The 5,277-nt window shown below is 32.0% G+C and overlaps 1 non-coding gene across 1 annotated transcript; it reads right to left on the reverse strand.

The window, feature by feature from the left end:
• Positions 1 to 3,279: 3,279 nt before the first annotated feature.
• Positions 3,280 to 3,386, reverse strand: LOC139860908 (small nucleolar RNA R71). Its single transcript, XR_011763534.1, has one exon. It is a non-coding gene; the product is annotated as a small nucleolar RNA R71 (small nucleolar RNA).
• Between the last annotated feature and the right edge of the window lie 1,891 nt (positions 3,387 to 5,277).

Consider the following 5,277-nt stretch of genomic DNA (forward strand, 5'->3'; position numbering starts at 1 on the left):
GTAACATTAAGCGATTAATACTCATTGTAAGTTATGTTCAACCTTTTTAAATTAATATCTCCTAGCTAAATTATTATTATGTTTATTTAAGCTGAAGTAATCGTGATGTTGGACTAAATATTAAGACGGGGTTATTGGGCTTTGGACCATAATTGGGGTTTGGATAAAAGACCGACACTTGTGAAAATAGGACTATAGGCTATTAATGGGCCTTATATTAATTAAATGATATCTTGTTGATTTAATATGGAGATTTATAATTTGACGTGTTTATTTATAACCACATACGCTTGACTGGGTACGGTGGGCGGGATATCTATAAATACTAATAATTATTCATTTGGCCGGACACGGGGATGGATTAATAGTCACTGGACTCATTAAAACAGGGGTGTATTACATTCAAGGGTAATTGGTGTAATTGTTAACAAAGTATTAAAACCTTGGACTACACGCAGTTGATAACCTGGTGTATTCATTAAACAAAGTATTAAGACCTTGTTACAGTTCGAATCCCCAATTAGTTGAAATATTTGACTTCGGGTATAAGGTTAATTTGGCGAAGACTCTCGCGCTTTATAATTATGACCGATGAACTATTATGGACAAAACCAGATGAACATATCGAATAATCCAAGACAAAGGACAATTAACCCTTGGTAATAAATTAAAATCAACACGTCAAACATCATGATTACGGAAGTTTAAATAAGCATAATTCTTTTAATTTATATCTCATCGCAATTTTATTTACCGTCATTTTATTTATCGTACTTTAATTTATCGTACTTTTAATTTTCGCTATTTTATTTACCGACATTTTAATTATCGCACTTTTATCACACTTTTATTTATCGTCATTTACTTTACGCTTTAAATTAAGTTATATTTATGTTTTGCATTAGAACTTAAAATCGACAAACCGGTCATAATGGTAAAAACCCCCTTTATAATAATAATAATACTACTTATATATATATATATATATATATATATATATATATATATATATATATATATATATATATATTTATATTTATACAAATATAGTTTAAAATATATATAGCGTTAAACTCAGCTAGCTCCCTGTGAAACGAACCGGACTTACTAAAAACTACACTACTCTACGATTAGGTACACTGCCTATAAGTGTTGTCGCAAGGTTTAGGTATATCCCATTCTATAAATAAATAAATAACTTGTGTAAATTGTATCGTATTTAATAGTATTTCGTAGTAAAATATAATCTATTTCGTACTACACCTCGAACAACATCAAGTATTTTTGGCGCCGCTGTCGGGGAACACCATAGAACGCTATAAAAAAATTTAGTTTTTAAACTATTTTTGTAAAAATATATTTACATAAGTTTTAAATATTAAAAACAAAAATAAAAAAAAGAAAAATATTTATCTATATTTTTAAGAGTTTAAATTAAAAGATTTATTTTTAGTTACAAAAAACTAATAAGTTTTTTTATATAAGTTTTAGTTATATTATATTTTCTATAAAATAAGAAAAAAAAAATCAAAGTAAAAAGGATAAAAAAAAAAACAAACTGAAGCTGCATCGATTTTGGCCCGCATCTCAGCTGAACCTGCCTCTAATGCGATCACTTGAGATGAAAGAACTAAACCCATGCGACCGCATGGTATGATCTAACAGGTCCTGATCATTAGTTCGTACGAATTAGGGTTTGTATTAATAATAATTATTATTAATTAATTATAGATTAGGGTTTAAATAAATTATTAATTAATTTTAGTTCTAATTTAAGTTGTTTTGTAAATTAAGTTTATTTAGTTGTGTAAAACTAATATTTTTATAAAATAAATAATATAAAAATAAATTTTTTATAAAAATTATACTTTTATAAACTTTAAGTTTTATTTTTGTATTTCGTATCTTTTTAATCGTTTAATTCGTAATTTGTATATTTTTCGTTCGTAATTAGTTTTAAGATTAGTATTTTGCCGTAGTAATTTTATATTCCTAGATTTTTAGGCTTTGCCGTAAAATCCCTTAAGTGCATTTTCTTTAGATTAAGATTTAGGCGCTTTAGAATTTTACGACGTCACTTATAGCTTTAGTTTTAAATAGATTTTAGTGCCTAATTAAGTTATTGCCGTTTTGGATATAGAATTCCTTTAAGCTTTGATACCTTTAGACGCAACTTTTAGTCTTAAGTTTTTAGAATTCTAAGTTTCGACGCTTTATTTTCTTATTTTTATTTTTCGACTGTTTATTTTTCGACCTTTTATTTTTCGATGTTTTTCGACGCATTCTTCTTCTTTCTCATTTCTACGCTCTAGTTTTTAGGACATAGAATTTTCTATATCTTCTTCAAAATTTCGGGGAAAAAATTATTTTAAGCGGTTAAATTGATAGACATCCAAAAATTTTTGATTCGTAGTAATAGTTGGATTTGTTAGTGGCGAGTTGTGGGCTTCCGATTTAAAGGGTCCTGGCTACCTGCTGCATCTATTGGCTATTCGAAACGTGGGCAAAATCAAAAAAGTCTATTAATTTGATAACTTTAATAATTTTTATCTTTATAACTAATAGGATATTCAGTGAATGCACCGAGCAAACCGTTCACCACCTTTCATACGTTCACCACCTGTAACTCGATCAAGACATCTAGCAGATATTGTTGCCATTGATTTTTCTTTAGAATCATCATCTAGTCGACCAAATACTCCAATTCAAATTTTTGATAATTCATTTTTTGAACCCGACCTCACAATTGAGAACCCGGAGGATATTCAAGGACAATTTAGAGATCCTGAACCACTAATCATTCCTCCAGAACCACAAATTACTCATCCAGAGATTGTCGAGGAAGAAACCATTAAATCAGAATCCTCGAGTGATTTAGATTCAACAAATTCAATCATGGAAAATCAAGAACCTCTAAGTATGGAAGACCGAATGAGAGCTACACGTACTGGCCAAGGTCACGCAATTACTCAACCAGACATTAATGCGCCAGATTATGAAATCAAAGGACAAATCCTACACATGGTAACTAATCAATGCCAATTTAGTGGTGCACCAAAAGAAGATCCAAACGAACATCTTCTTACCTTTAATAGGATCTGTACTCTATTCAAAATCAGAGAAGTTGAGGATGAACTGATCTATCTCATGTTATTTCCTTGGACTTTAAAGGGAGAAGCCAAAGATTGGTTAGAATCGTTACCTAAAGGGGCGATTGATACATGGGATGTTTTAGTTGAGAAATTTCTTAAAAGATTCTTTCCGGAATCTAAAGCCGTGAGACTTCAAGGAGAAATTGTTACGTTTACGCAGAAGCCAAATGAAACTTTATATGAAGCGTGGACAAGATTTGTAAAGTTGTTGAGAGGATGTCCTCAACATGGTTTAGACACTTATCAAATAGTACAAATATTATACCAAGGATGCGACATTACTACACGAAAAGATATCAATATAGCAGCTGGTGGTTCCATTATGAAAAAAACCGCAACTGAAGCTTACAAAATTATTGATAACACAGCCTCCGACTCACATGAGTGGCACCAAGAAAAAGACATCGTTAGATCATCTAAAGCGGCTAGAGCCGATTCTAGCCATGATTTGATTCCATTTCCGCAAAGTTAGATGCTTTCGAGAGACAAATGGAAAAGATGACTAAAGATATTCACGTAATACGAATTAGTTGTGAGCAGTGTGTAGGACCACATTTGACAAAAGATTGTCTCAGTATTGAACAAACAATGGAACAAAGAGAGAATGTTTCATACATGAACCAAAGGCCTGGAAATAATTATCAGAATAATTATCAACCTCCAAGACCAAACTACAATCAAAATTAGAATTATAACTAAAATGTTCCATACAACAACCAACAAGGTCCTAACAATCAACAAGTATCTAACAATACTTACAACCAGCAAAGACCGATTTTTCCAAATAAACCACCACAAACCGATGATAAAAAGCCAAATTTAGAAGACATGATGTCGAAGCTAGTTGAATCTCAAACGCAGTTTTTCACATCTCAGAAACAAACTAATGAACAAAATGCTCAAGTATTTAGAAATCAATAAGCTTCTATTCAAAATCTGGAACAAGAAGTGAGCAACCTAGCAAGGTTAATTGGTGAAAGAAAACTGGGGAGTCTACCGAGCGATACAAATGCTAACTCCCGGAATGAAACAGCTAAAGCCATTACCACAAGAAATGGTATTACACTTAAACCACCTGAAATACCTGTAATTTCTGATGACTCTATTCCTACTCCACAGGCACCACAATCTGAGCAAGATAAGGAAACAGAACCGGTAGTTGAAAAGGTTAATGAAGATAACACAGTTAAGGCAAAGCCTTATGTTAAACCATACCAAAAGAAAGACTTGAAGCTGAGCAATCCAAATTTTTGGATATGTTTAAACAAATAAATGCCAATCTTCCTTTCATTGATGTGATTTCAGGAATGCCAAGATATGCTAAATTCCTGAAAGATCTAATCACATGTAGAAAGAAAATGGAAGAACTCTCGGCTGTTACAATGAATGCTAATTGTTCTGCAGTGTTATTGAATAAACTACCAGAAAAACTCTCAGATCCAGGAAGTTTCACAATTCCATGTTTTCTGGGTAGTCTTAGTTCTATAGAAGCATTGGCAGATTTAGGTGCTATACCTCGAAGAATTGAAACTAACACGAATAAGCATACAACTAGCCGATCGATCAGTAAAATATCCTAGAGGGATAATGGAGAACATGCTAGTTAAAGTTGGTACTTTAGTATTTCCAGTAGACTTTGTTATTCTGGACATGGAAGAATATTCTCGAGTTCCTCTCATATTAGGAAGACCATTCTTAAACACGGCTAAAGCAATAATAGACAAGTTTAGTAAGAAACTGACCCTAAGTATAGAGGACGTGAGTGTTACCTTTTCTGTGGATAGAGCCATGCAACAACCGCAATCTGCAGATGATACATGTTATTATATTTAAACTATAGATTCACATGCAGAATTGTTAGAAGAATTTCTAGAATTACAAGGAACAGGAGAATGTTCTTTAGTAGAAGGAACTGAACCAATTGATGAAGCTGAAATGTTAGCTACACTAATGGCTAATGATTACGAACCAACAACAGAAGAACTTCATATGCTAAAAGAGGAAGACAAATATCGATACAAATCATCGATAGAAGAACCACTGATATTAGAGTTAATTTAATGACCCGTCCTAATCCATCTGGACGAATACATTACATTTGGTTACATCGCGAGGTACTTGACCT

The sequence above is a fragment of the Rutidosis leptorrhynchoides genome, chromosome 7 (genome assembly GCF_046630445.1).
Source record: "Rutidosis leptorrhynchoides isolate AG116_Rl617_1_P2 chromosome 7, CSIRO_AGI_Rlap_v1, whole genome shotgun sequence".
Lineage (NCBI taxonomy): Eukaryota > Viridiplantae > Streptophyta > Magnoliopsida > Asterales > Asteraceae > Rutidosis > Rutidosis leptorrhynchoides.